The sequence below is a fragment of the Phalacrocorax carbo genome, chromosome 3 (genome assembly GCF_963921805.1).
Source record: "Phalacrocorax carbo chromosome 3, bPhaCar2.1, whole genome shotgun sequence".
NCBI classification, from domain to species: Eukaryota; Metazoa; Chordata; class Aves; order Suliformes; family Phalacrocoracidae; genus Phalacrocorax; species Phalacrocorax carbo.
In genome coordinates this window covers 14,741,232-14,757,820 of record NC_087515.1, presented here as the reverse complement: position 1 = coordinate 14,757,820, position 16,589 = coordinate 14,741,232, and the positions used below count along the sequence as shown (strand labels likewise).

The following is a 16,589-nucleotide window of genomic DNA, read 5'->3' as shown; positions in this document are numbered from 1 at the left end:
CGGTTTTCACCGGGAGCGCGGCAGCCTCCCCTCCCCTCCCTTGGCGCTCCGCCGGTCGTTAGGACCGTTAGGACCCTCACAGAGGCGGCACTTCTGAGAGACTTCGCCCTTTCGGCCAGACGTTTCAGAGGGCAGAAGCGTCCCGAGCGCGAAAGGCGGCGGAGCGGGGGTCCTGGATGACACCCAGGGCCCGAGTTCCCGGCCGACGGCCAGGGTCGAGGGGCGCCCTGCGCCGGCCGGGTCGCCGGTGGTGGCGGCCGGCGGTGAGCCCCAGCGGCGCTGCGGGGAAGCCCCACAGCAGCGCCCAGCGGCCTGAGTCCCCGGTGCAGCCGCCTCCGACCCCCTCTCCTCGAAGGCCTGAGATGTGTGTCGTGCTTGAAACGCTCGAACGCAGTATGATTCCAGGCCTCTCTTCTGCGTTGGTAAACGGGGTAAGTATGTGCAACGCGAGGAGGAATGCTTCTGGAATAGTTGGTGAACGGCTAGGCAGACAGCAAATGACTGCTGCAGATGTGCGGCACCATTTTGACCGAGCGCGCAGTCAGGCTCGTGATACGGCCGGCAGTAAGTGGCTCCTCTTGGTTGTCCTGGGAGGGTGCCTTGAAGACGCCTCCCCAAGCTTCCTCGGGAACTTTCATCAGGCCTCCAAAGAGACTACCCCTGTGCATGGGGCTCTGTGACCCTGGGGCGTTATGAGCTGCTAAGGAGGCTATAAAAGAGGGGTAGAGGAGGTTGTAAAAACTTAATTTAAAAATGAGAAATAAGGCCATGAGGAATGAGTTTATTTAAGTTTAGGGCACTGGTGGGATGATAATTTCAAAGAGGGACCGAGAGCTGTCCCTATAGAACTAAGTTAGACTCTCCTGCAGACCCTGGCCATGGATGCCTGCTCCCAGAGCTGGGCGTAAAATATCACGCCTCGCTCAGAGAAAGGAGAAAGCACTCGCTGTGTTTTAGGGCATGGCCCACTGACCACATGAGTTATCTTTGATAACTGCCATTACATTTCCCCTAAAAGACATTTTCATTTGAGATCAAGGGTAACAGAACCTTATATGCCGCTTTAAAAGTAATCCTAAATTTCTTTACAAATTTTGTTACAAAATTATTCCCTGCTGATACTGAAAAAAACGTGATTGAAATGTGTTCTACAGGAGTCTACGAGTCCACAAATGCTACTAATGATTATGCAATATCAATCACTCTCTTACAGTTATCAAGACCCTCTCATATCATTGATTAAACACTGGTAGTACCTGGGCCATCTGAGATAGTACACAGAACAGTCATCACTCTGCACTGAATAGGTGCCTATTTTTATGTGGTAGTCATGCTCCACATAGGAGCATAATTTGATGATAATGACTGAATGGCAATATTCCGCAAACAACTTGGGATACAATCCCTAAAAAGAAAAGGAGCCTTTGTACTTTTTGAAATGAGTGGACAAATAAATTATTTTTTTATGACTCAGTAAAAAATGCTATAAATGCTGCGGTTTTTATGGGGAAAAGTTTATCAGTTCCTCATGCTAGATGAACAGATTTAAGTCATGTAATAGAACAGAGAAATAATTTGGGTATAATTCCTTTAAATAAGAGTCTCAAAAATGTTGTGAAGGGTTTCTTTTTTTCCTCTTCTTTCCTTTTTGAAGAAATACCAACATACAAAAAAGGTAAGGTAGCTAATGCAGACACAATGAATATAATGGGATGTTCTTACATCTGTCATATGGTATCTTCTGCAAGACAAAAGCTTTGCTGTTTGTTACACAGCAGTATATTAGCTTCTCTTTCTCTGGAGAAAACAATGCAAGACTGGATTGAAAAGGGTACATTTTTCTCTGTGGATATTGATGCCTCAAATAAAAACTAAGAAATGAACATAGATTTCTCAGACATGCTATGAGAAATGCTGAACAGGAACAATAAAAAATGAGTACCGTTATCACTGAATTGTGATAGGAATGGGTGCATGTTAGGTTAAAATTTTAATGTCAAATAGTATGGATCACTTTTAGAAAAGTCACAAAGAACTAAAGAATGGAACCCCATTTGGTTCAGTTTGAGATCAGGAAGTTGTTTGCTCTAACTGATGCCAGATAAATGGATCCAGAGCCTCTCCTTAATGTAGGAGAGGCTTTATTTCATGGCTTGTTTTTAACTATTGTTTCTCTTTTCTTCTCACACAGACTTGGTTGTCTTGCTTATGTGTCATTTAATTAATTGTAGGTGCATTTATTTATAAACTGATCACTGATAAAGAGCTTATCTCAGCATCAGTGCTTTGATACTGTGCAAAATTTGGAATATAGAGTTATTTTCTGAATATGGCAATTATGGACAGCTGTTTTGTGGGTTGCCTGAAAATGTGTTTTTCTGTTAATGTCTTCTTCTGGAGTTTATGTCAGGTGAATGTCAGGTCACATGAACGTCAGGTTATACTAACTGCAAGTCTGTGATACTACATTTGTTTCCTAAATGGTTGCACTATTATTTTACTGCAGCCTTGCAGAATATGTGGAAACCATAACTAATAAACAGTGCCTGGTTTGCTGGTCTACCTCACTGCCTCAGATATTGTAGTCTTCACTATCAGCAGAAGTGAATGAAAGCAGACCATGGAAGCCTTCACTAGACAATGTTTTATAAATACCTAAGCGTGATTAAAAAGTCTGCTATAAATAGTCCAACAGTTCTTACACTAAGCTGCCAGTTAAAGGGCGTCTGAAGGACTTACTGAAAAGGAAATTTTGCTGAAAATATTTTATATAAGTCTTTCAACCTTACATTACTTTAAATCAGTTTTAAACGTCTATAGGCTATGTTAAATCTCTAGCAATCTAAGTCAATTCCAAGTTCTTCAATATAATGCTCTAGGGGGCACAGGAGTACAGCAAATGCACTGTGTACCTCCCTTTTCATACCCAAGGGTACAACTAATAGTCATGTTGTGGCTAAGAAAGCAAGAGCTGAGAAGATAAGGCATCATCAAATTAGGTGAATGTTAGGTATGATACTTGAAAGCAGTCCTTTCTTCATATCAGGAATCAGTGGAGCCTGATAGCAGTGCCCAGAGTTAAAGTTTCTGGTTGCTTTCCACTGGAAAAAAATGCTTTTGAGTGATTTTAAGTATATGAGAATATAGTAATTTAAACTGGAATTTGATATGCTGTGTACCTGCATGAAATTTGGAGTTTGTGAATTAAGCTAAAATATCCAACAATTCCGTTCTCAGAAATAATGAGGGGGAAAATTGTTGTGCTCTGTTAAACATTTCTTCCAAGTGTGCATTGAAAAACAACACTTCTAGACTCTGAAGTACAGACCTGTCTTTGACAGATCAGTTGCATCTTGGCAGGCAGTGGGGGATTTTTTTTGTTGATGTAGTAAGCATTAAGCCTAGTTGTAAACTTCTGACTAATGTTTTCACTTGCTCAGTAGAGATTTGAGCGTTTGTTACTGTGGCTGCTGAATTCTCTGGGGATTAAGCTGCTCTGTCAATGGTCCATGCCCTCAGTGTTTCTCATGCCATGTTGCAGAGGGGCTCCTGCCTGTCCTCCTGGCCGTCTTCCCACCACTTCTGGATGGATCTTCATTTTCTTCTAAGCACTTGGTCTGCATAGTGGAAAACCCAGAAGCCTTATGCTGGAATGGAGGGGAATATGGAGGGGGGGTTCCTGGAGTTCGGAGGAGGAAAGTGCAGTGAAGGTGCTATGGTACAGAAGAGGTGGATAGGAGAGAAATAAGAATAGAATAGAATAATTTCATTTGGAAGGGACCTACAACGAACATCTAGTTCAACTGTGAAGCGCAGACATACAGGAGTAAAAGAGAGGACCCAGGAGGTAGAGCTGGGAGGTAGAAGGATGAGGTTGGATGATAAGGGTAGACTGTATAAGATACAATTAAGATACAAGATATTGGTGGGAATAGCATGACCAAATAACTTAAGGCAGACTTTGCACTCATGTACATTACTAGTGGCTCCCCTCTCCTTTTCCTTCTTTCCTCTTGATGTCCAGCTTGGAATCTGTGCTCTGGTTTGTGGAAATGCTGTGCACTCACAACTGTAAGTCCATGATGATTGTACCTTAACACATGTAATATTTTCTCTGAAGAAGTATAAGGAGGTACTAGATTTTAGGGATTACAAATTTGGCATGAATAATAGGGGATAGACTTAATTTTTCCATACCTTTGGTCCTCAGATTTAGAAAGGGTCTGGCAGTGACTAATGGGGTGAATTAAGTGGTTGTTTTTTTTTAATGCATGCAACATTTCATAAGAAACCTCAAACCTGCTCAAACAAAATCCAAACCTACTCAAACAAAAAACAAATCCACAAAACTAACTGTCCTCCTCCCTTATTCCCTCCCTCCCAAAGTCCACAGTATTTGCAGAGAAGATGGTGATTTATAGTTCCCTCCTTATATCAACATAGGTAAGAAATTTTAATTATTAAAATCATTGCTATTATTGTAAGACTACAGTGTTTTTTATTTCCAGTTTATTTTACTTGGTTCTGTTTCACAGAGAGAGGTCATAATTCTTATTTTTATATTTGTCTTATTACACGACATGTTTGTAAGAGGAAACACCTTGTCGAAAGCCTGGAGCATAAACTGAGCACTAACTGGCTGTTGCAGTGAAAAGGCTGTAGTGGAGAGTGAGTGTTTTGGGTTTTTTTTAAAGCAATATTAAGACCCTTGTCATATTAAGGTCCTCAGTATTATTTAATTATTTCAGGTGATGCGTGGGTGAGCCAATAAATTTGTCTTTTATCCAGTGTATTGTCTTCAAACATGGAACTGCATCAAAAACATCTCTGGGTATTCAGTCAAAGTGCTTGGGTAGACCAAGGTGAGCAATTCCTTATGTCTTGAAAAGCACCAAAACACCAACAGCAGGCAGCATGAGGCAGTTGAGTTTCAAGTTTCTCAGTGCTTTCAGCAACTTTTTCTTGTTTAATTGATTCTTAGTTGTTTGATGATGAGATTGCATGCTGCTTATGAGTTTATCCATGATGCTTCTTCTTCAGTACTGCAACTTCCATTTTTATAAAAGCAGCAGGGGTTCATGAAAAAGCTGTTCCAAAGCAACTGATGTGTATGTATTTCTCATTGTCAGTTATTGAAATGGAATTTGTTTCTTTTAGAAAGAATTTTTAGAAAGGATTTGTTTATTTTGGAAAGAAATTAGAAATATTCTCATGTAATCCTTGAAGTACAGAGATGGACTGACAAATGAAAGTTGTTCTGCACTGCGAATGCTAAAGAGTAGTGGCATTGGCTTTGCCAAGGGATAGGGTGAAATTGTGCCATGCAGTCAAAGCAGGTGATACAGACCTCTTCTGTAGCAATAACAATATGTTCATGATTGTTTAAAAAACCCAACAAAACAAAGCAACAAAAGCTCTTCACTATTACCAACTGAACTGAATAGCTATATTGCAGAGGGTGGATATGTTCATTTCAGAAACAGAGCCTGAAGGGTGTGTTCCTATAATTCTAGGCCTATATGCAGTAGTACCACTAAGCACAAAACCAAATCTGTCATAAAGGGTGTTTTTTCCAATACTGCCTTGATTGTTCTGAAGTTGAAGATTTCTAAACAGACTTGAGCATTTAGAAGAGATTTGTCTCCTAGGTTTTGCCAGCCATCATCGTTGTGGATGACCTGCTGAAAAAGGAAGGATGCTGCAATGCTGAATGTACAGCGGCTCTCAGCTTTTGTTTTCTTTTCTGCATCCAGTAAGTCTGAGTTAATAAGCAGTTCCATTACCATTCAAAAATCTTCAACAACTGTGTTTTTTCCCACAATAGATGCAGATGAGTTCAAGTGAACAAGGGTACGACATCAGCGCTTTTTTCAGATCTCTTCATTACATCCTCTCTCAGACATGAAATGGAATAATAGTTGCACAAAAAGTTTTCAAATCAGTGAATGTATGTTTTATAATGCATTTATTTCTGTTTTACAGAAAGTACCTAGCTTTCTGGGACTTTTGTATTTTACCTGTCTTTCCTATTGTAAGTTTAACTACTTTCAGCTTTGTCTTGCATAAATCACCTCTGAGTATGCTTTTCACTCATAATGTACATCAGAGAGAATGTTCTTCTTCCATTTTTGCATTATACATAAGTAGTGAAAAATGTTTTTTCTCTTTTGTTAATTTTGATGTACAAATTGCCACCACTGATGTCACAGTGGTTCTTGGTTTGGTAAGTCAGTCTCTTTTCAGTGAGGCAGCACAAGCTGGTACTAAGTATCTGAGTATCAACCTGAAGCAATACATCTGACCTTGCAGCTTGACATAGTCCATTTGCATTGACCTTACAAGAGTGGAAATTATGAAGTCTAGCAACAGACCCAGAAAAGAGCAAAAAAGCAAGCCTGTTTTCTTCCTCTGCCTAGAAAAACACTGAACTTCTGTTTTTTAACAGTTTCTGTCAAAATATTTAAAAATAATGCACCGCTCCCTTGTAAACAATAGCACTTTAAGCTTGTGCTTGCACTGTAAGATGAGGCATAGATCACAAATGCCAAACCTGGTAGAATTGGCAGGCAGGGTCTCTGCTAAGTTCAACACGCAGCACGTTTATCATTCAGACTATGTTATCCAACAACCTATCTGCTGCATTGCACGCAAACGTCTTGGGGTCTGTGCTTCCAAACTTAATAAGAGATGCATGAATTTGGATCCATCTGTTCCTGTTGTGTACTCTATATGAAGTACTGTGTACAAAGATGAGAGAGAGGCTATTGCTTCCATGGTCACTAGTTGTGAGGTCATTTGCTTATTATAGTCACAACACACAATATTTTTTGTATGCCAGAGCCCCCTGGGGCCAAGGTCTCTGTATACATAATTCTGCTGGATTTATTACACTAGTTTGAATCTGGGCCTTTCTCTGTAGCTAATGTTCCAGTTTCATGTCTCTTAATGGTATGAGGACACTATCCTGCTTTTTTATCTTATTTCTGCTTTTAATTATTGCTGAAGACAGTTAGTCACCCTCCTACTCTAATAGAATAGATGTGAATGAATATAATAGAACTATAACAGAATGATATGCTGTGTCCAGAATTCCATATAGGCTGCGTTGCAGTATAAAACCACAGCATTATATGAAGGCAATATGGAGGTTCCTTGTTTTAAGAGAGAAAGAAGAGACTAGCCATGACTGGGAGGAAGGTCAAGCAGCTTGGAAGAATTCAGCATTCATCCACTCTCCTCCTTTGCCTCTTCCCATTTCTGAAATTATAAAGAATACTTAGTGGTTCAGTTAAGAATGAATGCTATTTCAGTTTTCCTTTTCCCTTTAATAATGAGTGAGCTGATCTTTGAAGATGTATCTTTGTCTCCAGCCTCCCAAGATTACTGTGGTATGGTAATAATCCAAAACAGCAATGAAACATTTTATGATACTATGGTGGAAAAATAAAGTATGTTAGGATATGAAGTGCACCCTCAGCAAGTTTGCAGACGACACCAAGCTGAGTGGTGCGATTGACATGCCTGAGGGACAGGATGCCGCCCAGAGGGACCTGGACAAGCTGGAGAGGTGGGCAGGTGTGAACCTCATGAGGTTCAACAAGGCCAAGTGCAGGGTCCTGCACCTGGGTTGGGGCTACCCCCAGTATCAATACAGGCTGGGGGATGAGGGACTGAGAGCAGCCCTGTGGAGAGGGACTTGGCGGTACTGGTGAATGAAAAGCTGGACATGTGCCGGCAGTGTGCACTTGCAGCCCAGACGGCCAACTGCAGCCTGGGCTGCATGAAAAGAATCGTGGCCAGCAGGTTGAGGGAGGTGATGAGACCCCACTTGGAGTACTGTGTCCAGCTCTGGAGCCCTCATCACAGGAAGGACGTGGACCTATTGGAGCAGGTCCAGAAGAGAGCCCCAAAAGTGATCAGAGAGATGGAGCACCTGTCCTATGAGAAAGGCTGAGTGAGTTGGGGCTATTCAGCCTGGAGAAGAGAAGGATCTGGGGACACCTTATTGTAGCCTTTCAGTAGTTAAAGGGGGCTTATAAGAAAGATGGGGATAAACTTTTTAGCAAAGGGGTTGGACTAGATGATCTTTAAAGGTCCCTTTCAACCCAGACTGTTCTATGGTCCTGTTTTGTGATAAAGCATTCTAAGAATGCTGAGCTATCTAAACAGCGAAGTTAGTACACATTAATTTTTGTTCTCTCTAATTAAAGTGAGCTACAGCTTTATAATGTAAACTATCATTAATTACTTAGTGGGACAATGCCAGACCTATTAGCTTGACAGGACATTAAACTCCCCCTAAACTGAGTTGTTGTGCAGATTGTGGAATCATGTTGGTAGAGCAGACTACCCACAGTCGTTTGTATCACCCTGTAACTGTCCTGGCTGATAGCACCTTTGTGATATCTTGACCAAGTGGCATGCCTTCTTTGCAATACTGGCAACAGACTGGCCAATTTGCATTATCATATTCCTGGAGGTGTATGGTTCTGCATTATAGACCTGTTACAGGGGAGCTGTATTTTGCATTGTCCACACAGTCTCTTTGGGGACCACTGTGATAAACTGGTCTGCAACCATTACTAAACAGGTGGCTGAAAAGTGTAATTTCAGAGATGATATCTAGTGCAGAAATGAGAGCAAATTGCTGAAATGAGTTTACAGAAGAGCTGAGGACTGTAACATGGTAGTGCTGTCAAGAGTTGGGACAGGTTTCTCCTTCCCGTAGGGTACATTTGTGCTTCCCAGGAAGTGCTAAGTAACATGGAGCTTGCCAACCCTGAAACTCAGTGGAAATAGGAAGAAGATAAAGACAAGAATACTTCTCAAAGCCAACATATCTTTTTTGTGCTAACCCAAGGCGTGAAGATACCTTCATGGTTACTGACATTGCAGGCTCCTTGGAGGATTCTTTAGCCAGTGTGTCCTATTGTATTTTTGATTAAATCTTGCTGTGAACAAGCATTGGTAATACTATGTCATATGGTAGAGTTTTGCTTTGTTCTAGGTGTTCCATGAATACAGTCACCTGGGATATGTATCAGCTTCAGTGTTTATAGACTCTTAGTTGCATAAAGCACAGGCCATGCCATTTCCTCTAGCTGCATTTTCAAAGAAGCCATGGAGGCTGTACATTCCAGCTCCTCTGTTCTGCTGCAGTTGGGAAGATCCTTTGTAGTCAAAGGATCTTCGAATCCTGGGAACAGAGTATGAACTGTGGTCAAGGTGGACTTGTATTCCAAGACCGTCCTTCTTGTTGCCCCTCCCTTTGTTTTTTGTTATGACCGTATATTGTATCCTTCCACATCACTGTTCTGCTGTTGTGTGTATTCATGTAATATAAATCCACTGTTACTTTATCCTTGTGAAGGAGGTCCCATGTCAAGTCTTCCACTTCTTCTCGTGTCTTCTGTTCAAATAATAAGTCTCTTTAAACAGCCTACGTGTGTTCAAGTGGTGATAAATGATTTGACAATTCCACTTTTGCTGTATGTCTCCATTTGCTTAACACTTCTATGTCTTGTCTGCTTCTAGAACAGTGGCTCCTTGTTTTGTACCACAGTTTGCACATGGTCTGTGGGAAATGGGAGAACCAAAGGCAAAAAAATTATAGCTGCACTTTGGCATGAAGTTTGGCTTGTAAAGCAGCTTTTTCATTCATCCTCGCTTATTCAACAGTACTTCTCTAGTCCACTAGAAGAGTAGGAAAGGAACCAAAGTAAAGTTAATGGCTTTTTCTGATGGCACATAGACTTCTGGGAGAAACAGTCCATCTTCCATACACACATTGACGTTCACCCTTGTTTGGTAAGCTGGTACAAGGCCTGTGCAACATTTAATTCCTGTTTGAGCTGAAGTATTTATGTCAACTTGAACAATTCTCACTGTAGTGAGTCAGTACTCATGCATGTAGAACATCATGATCTTCCCCTTAAACTTTTATCTTGAACGTACTATATCCGTATGTTCTGATGTAAGCAGGCAAGCTTTTGGGTTTTGGACAAAAGGAATGGTAAAATTAGCATGCTGTGTTTGAAGTCAGACTGCATGATCTAATGACTCTGTCTGGCTTTAAATTTTATCAGCTTGTTGAAATAATTTTGCTTGAAATCAATAGGACTACTCATATGCTTAAATTTAAGCACCTGTGTAAACATTTGCATGAGTCCGGATATTATTCAGCACATAGTTATAAGCTGGGTTTTTTAGGCATTATCAAAGAAATTATTTTTTAGCACTGACATTTCTGTTGTAAGCGTTGAGCAGCTGCTTCTTTTTGTAGAAGAATTTTGATGCTGTCCAATATTGAACTTTGATTTCTTATTATGTTTTAGCTGGGTTTCTTTTTATGTTCCCTCTCCCCCAGTTCTGCTTTTTGAGTGAGACTACTGTAGACTGTACACGTGTTCTCAAAAAATCTTGCTTTGACTACCCCAAACAGACACACTGGTAGTTCTAAGACTCTGCTCCTTTTTTTCCTGTAATGCTAGTGGGCTTGACTGTGACTTGGAGCACAAAGCTCACTTGTAATAGTGTCTAGTATAGTGGAATAGAGGCTTAGGGAGAAATTAAGATACTTACACTGGAGCAATTGCATGAGGAATAATAAATCCTACTAAATCTGAGCTAGTTTTGCATGAAAGCATGGCGTGGTTTGCCTGTGATCCAAAGTGCGTTATTTTTTAAGTCTTGTGATTTTTCTTTAAGTCAGTCAGCTTTCCTGGAACCAGAAATCCACTCTGCCCACACAATAGTGACTGTTGATTGAAGTATTTATTTGACAACCTTTGATTTCTTTGTATCTCCTGGCAAAATAATGGCAGGGTAGAAAGCAGGTGAACCTCCACTTCCTTCTGGTGTATCAGATTCTCCTATTTCATTTTTAGCTTGGAGTCTTAGTAATTGCAACCCTGTTAGTACTTGTGAACACTCAAAAGTGTTTATTTACAAAGAATTGCCTGCAGAGTAGTTAGACTCTATCAGGTAGTAAGATTTTATAAGGTGCAGGCGAGTCAATTTCATTCTAAGGCCTTCTGGAGTGATTGTATCTTCAGGACAAAACTCTCAGTTTGCAAACTATGAACTCATGAACTTGTGAACTCTTGCAGTTTTAAAACAAATCCTTTTTGTGTGTGGGGTTTTTTTTTTCCCCTAAAACTGCTACTTCTGCAATTATATGACTATGTAAGGCAGTTTCTGTTTTTTTAAACTAGGGTTACTAACTCTTGCAGTTACAGAGACAAGCTTGAAAACACTGGCCTTAAGTTCTCCCAAGACAGAAAACCTAACAGTAATTTCTAAGCTGTTTTTTTCTAAGACAATCTGACTTATTTGGAAACAGCATAGTGTGTTTTGAGCACCACTAGCTGTACTGCTGAACGCGTTTTCCCCAATTCTGAGTTGCTTTGAGCCTGTCCTAGATGTCCTAAAATGGGAGAAGGGACTGAAGGAAGAGTAGGGTGGCTTCGAGCTACTGTCATCTTCCCTATACAGCATACTGTAAGAAACAGAAACTAGTTGAGTACCCAGTGGACTACTTTGCCCTTACCTTCAAAACAAAAAACCCTGTTCTCAGTGCTGTGAGCAACTCTCTTGGCTTCAGTGGGTTTGTGTCTGTGCCTCTCATCAGAATTTGTTCTGTTAATTCTTCATTAAGGATATGAATTCACTAAAAGTATTAATTAGGCAATTTCTGAGTACCATCTATAATATCTCTTCCACAGATAAATGCGAAAGTGCATCAGTATGTTATTTTATCACTTCTTCCTGTATAATTACACTGTAACTGGCTCCTTTACAAATGATCTTCCCCTTGTAGCTAAGCGATGGTCTGTTTTGCTACATTCATGCAGTGATACCAAGCTTTAAAATAATGTTCTGGTGAGTGTTGCAGAAATGAATAAATCTGAATGATTCAGTGTTTGCTGTTCAGTTGTATTGCAATAGTTGTGCAACTGACATCTCATGGAAATGATTGCGTTTTTTTAACAGCAGAAATTGTGATGCCTCTTTGCTTGGGTGAGTATTTATCTGCAGATTTGCCTCCATTCCTTCCCTCCATCCTATGAGTTTAACAAAAGCTTATCTAGTATAATGGTGGTTAAACAGTTTAATCGTACATTTTTTAACTAAAACCCTTGTTCTGGTTTCTGCTCAGTCTTTCTGGAGGGGAATCAGTTACTGAAATTGAAAGCAAGGAGTGTTACCTGAATGAGAGCATGCTATGTTAGTTACTCAAATTGCAGTCTAGAGAGCTTTCTGTTGCAAATTTCTGTACAGGCTTCTATTTTTACTTCTATTACAGGTATTTTATTATTCACAAGACCAGGCTTATAACCTCTTGGAAATGAGAATTACTGTAAGTAATTGAGTACTTTGAAATCAGACAAAAAAAAAGCCTGATCCTTTCTATCAGCACTGACTAACATCTGCTTCATTGGAATTGCTGCTTGGCACCTCCTTGGATCAGATTTTCAGCTGACCAATGCTGTTTACAATTGTCCTATCGCAGCTTTTCACCTACATGGATGACATCCTGCCTCACTATCTTCACAATAACAGACTCTAAACATAACAGCATCCTATGGGGATACAGTAGAATAACAACACATCACACTTCCCTTTTACTCACCAGCAACTTTTTACAATAAACCACTAATCCTAAGCAACATCGGAATAACAAATGAATAATCTGAATGGCATATGTGTGGAGGTAATGTGTAACACAAGTGAGACTAATACAAATGTTATTCTCATAGATCATTCTAAGATGAAAATTGCGTTAAGATATCCTGAATCTAGTATTCTACAGCTTCTATCCTCCTGCCTTTAAATCCCAACAGCATTTCCTTTGTTAGAAGAGCACAGGACATGTTGGAAGTAAAAGAAATCAAACACAACCTTAAAATAACTTTTCCCTCTTAAAAGTCTGTCTTGTTGATGCTAATCCAATGAGTTAATATGGTCTGTATACTAGTATGTCTTAAAATGGAGCTTTTTACACATGCAGTCATGGTAGCAGAACTGTGTATAGTATCTGAAAATAAGCAGATAAAAAATTTCTACTGTCAGTTTAAATTAGACCTTAAAATGGCAACTGCATGGTATTGCAATGCAAACACACAATGAATAATATATATCCATATCTATAGAGAGTATATTTTTATGTATGTGCACACACATACACACACACAAATTACCTGCCACAACAAATTCTAAAACTATAGAATCTTTCTTTAATTTTGGCTAAGTTCCTACCTTCAGATGTACCTCATAAGCATAAGACTAAATTCTCACAAAATTTCAATCATAAATTATATACATTTTGATATATTTATGTATTCTAAATGAACACATCTTATATAAATACATATTTCAGTTACTTCTCCCTCTCTCTGTGTCTCTAAAGCTATATATTCAACCTAACACAGAGTTGATTTCATTGTTTTTCTTTGGGGCATACAGTTACCATCAACATTTCTCTAGTACTTAATCACAGATTATAAGATGAACATGGCACAGGTGAGGCAAACAGCAAAGTTATCTTATGGATATATGGCAAATGCTGCTTTTGCTTAAGTGAAGTTCTGAAGAATCCATATCTGAATTCAGATTTCTTTATCTAAAGATCAGACATACTGCCAAACCTTTATCTAAAAATCAGATACAGTTCCTTCTCCAAAGCTCATTCTGTTTTCATTTACCAGTCTGGCCACATCTGACAAGACATGGAGAATGCAGCAAGCAGAAATGCCAGAAGGAGCCACTTACCTTAATTTCATAGGTATCTAACTTTCAGCACACTCCTTTTTTAAAGAGTTCTTCTTACTGTGTTGAGATGCTGAGATTATTTGCTGCCCAGCAGTGTCCTGTATATGACTCTCATGCTCAGTAGCCCAGGCACGGCCCTGGAGAGAGAAGCAGGATTGTGCTCTGTTCACTCCCAGCAGCTTCACTGAGGCTGGGGCTCTTTTGAGCTCAATTGGTTCTAGATTGTTTGGCTAAATGGCAGCCACACTTCCTTCTATTCTTTCCCAACTTAGTTTTCCTGCCTCCAGTGGTGCTTTTTCCTTTCTTTGGACTATAAATAGGCCTGCCACAACACAGTCTATAGCAGTAAGGAAGGCAGGAAATGCATTTAAACAAAGGAAAGATTGTAGGGGGTTTTTTTGCCCTCCCTGCCAATGTAAGTAAAATAATTTGATAAACCTTGATCTGCAGACTCAGTCCTCTTGCATGAGGAAAATACTTGTTCAAAAACGTTGCTAGGATATCATTTTTTTGTACTCTACAAAAAAATGAGGAGACACAGTAGCACTAGCCTTTTGACCTTAGTCTTTTGTTTAATTATCACTTTCCTTAAGTATTTAATCTTGATTAAATCTTTGAAATTGTTTGAGACTGGAGAGTTGGAACAAAGATTTTGTTTGGCTTAGAAAAGAGGACAAAGATGGCTAACATTTTAGAATGGCAAAATGTGTTACAGGAGGTGCAGATCTTAAGAATTCATGCTTAAGAATGACGTTTAAAGTCTGCGAGTCATCATTTCATCTGAGTACTTTATTCCTCAGTGAAACTTACCCTGCAGCCTCAAGCCAGAGACTGAGAGGCGGGAAGTGTTTAAGCAAACTAAGTGCATTTACATGCAGGGAAACAGAATTGTGTATGTATTCAATGAGGACAGCTGTGCAGCTATAGCTCTTGAATAGCAACTATGTTAAAATCCTCAAATATGTTTTATGAATTATTTGAGATAGAGAATGATTTGGTGGGCTTTGGGTCAGTTTTTTGATCAGAAGCTTTCCAGTTATAATAATTTTCAGCTTAGTGGTTTTAAGAACACATACCAAACCTCCAAAGCCCTGTCAAGCTTAAAAAGAATTAACGATTTTCACATTATACTCAATTAAAACGATAATATAGTACTGTACTTACCTAGCTCTTTACCTCTTCCCTCTGTTCCCACTTTTTCTGCTGTCTGAGGTATGTGCCTTTCCTTCAATTTATACAAATTAGGTAAATTGCTGTAAAAAAGCTTTCTGCTGGTCTTGTGGTCTGTTCATGTCAGAATACCAGTGTGCTTATTGAAGGTAGTTAAGACTCTAATGCATGGTTTTAGTGGGAAGATAGAGACATAATAGATTAATGTTGCTATGTGGGCAAGTAATTTTTCTTCTGTTTAAGCTTTGTATGTGAAATATACACACAAGTCCTGTTGAAAGTGGTGAGAGTTAAGGACCTGTGGCATTTGAGGAATCTGGAAAACGGTCAACTTTTTGTTTCAGTCATATTATGTAGGCAATGATCATGACTGTTAGCAAGTATGGTGCTTTATGTATGAATCTGCAAAGCTTTAGGTAGACTAGATGATGCCACAGCAGTTTATATAAAAATCAAAAGCATCTTCAGGAAAGTACGTGCCTGGTTGAGAACTTTGCAGAGACCCTATTTCTCATGACAAGAATGGGACTGTGAAAAAAGAGGCATACAGGTGGTGGATGAACAAACATTTTTGTTGATTTCTTGCGAATTAATAAGACCAATATTTTCCTTGAAAGTACTTTTTTATCAAGTTAAACCAAAATAGAAAACTCCAAGCGAAACTCCTCTCAAAACCAATAATTTAATTTATAGAAGGACCTGAAAGTTACAATATTTATGATATTTTTTCTTGTGTTGATATTGGTAATTAGAAGACAGGTTTAAAGTCTTAAGAAGGTATTGATCTTTGCAGATCACGTACTACAAATCTCACAAAGAGGAATATAATTCTTTCTAGTGACCAGTGGATCAAATACTGACTTGAGCTGAAGCACAGAACCAGTTTTAGCTGAAAAGATTCTGTCGTGGAGATGGCTGAAGGCAAGCTGCAGTCTTTTAGACCTTAGACCAAGGCTGAAGGACTGGCAAGGTGCAAAAATTTACTGAATTCATTATTATGGAACAGCCATGGAATAGGCCTAACTAACCCTGTTTCTGCAAAGTTGATCTCCATGATCTAACAGCACTGAAATGGAAAGCTGCTTAGCAGTATTTCACTTAGGCATACCTTTATTCAAATGTAGTTTAATTCTTAAATCTGCTCAATGAGTTGCTAGTGGTTACAGGCTTGAATTTGCATCACACATTTCTCTGAGCACTGTGGTGCGGTTAGCACCAAGCACTGCCAGAACCCAGGAGAGGCTTAAGTCTTGAATAGCTGCTTGCCTTGTCTCAGCACAGTGTCAGTAGAGCCCAGCTGCAGGAGCCTGCTTGCACTGATCTTGCTGGTAGCCTTTCTTTCAAACACACACACCTTTTCTCAATGGCTTTCAAAACATCTCCAAACATTAAAAATAGAATGCAGGGTTAAAGCAGGATTTCTCTCTTCTGTGATTCCAACTTTGCACACTGGAAGAAATTCTCACCCAGTGTGCAAACTTTTTCACTCCCACTTTACCCTTGCAGTCTTGAGGACAGAGTCTGTCTTGAGAGAGGTCTTCAGAGCGTCCACTTCAGAGTTTCCTTTGGGGATTGGTCAGGTAGCTGGTGGAGCCACAAGAGGACTAGAATCAGGGTGAGGAAGAGTTGCTGAGGGCAGATGCTTGTTA

The 16,589-nt window shown here is 39.8% G+C and overlaps 1 protein-coding gene across 3 annotated transcripts in view; it reads right to left on the bottom strand.

Moving 5' to 3' along the window:
• Positions 1 to 14,027, bottom strand: part of RASGRP3 (RAS guanyl releasing protein 3) — a 66,119-nt gene extending 52,092 nt beyond the window's left edge. For 2 of the 3 annotated variants that reach the window (XM_064445924.1, XM_064445923.1), the window contains exon 1: positions 13,771 to 14,026. The gene's annotated coding sequence lies outside the window, so the exon portion shown is untranslated. Of the gene's footprint in view, positions 1 to 13,770 lie in introns of all 3 variants that reach the window. The other variant, XM_064445928.1, reaches the window with a different exon arrangement.
• Between the last annotated feature and the right edge of the window lie 2,562 nt (positions 14,028 to 16,589).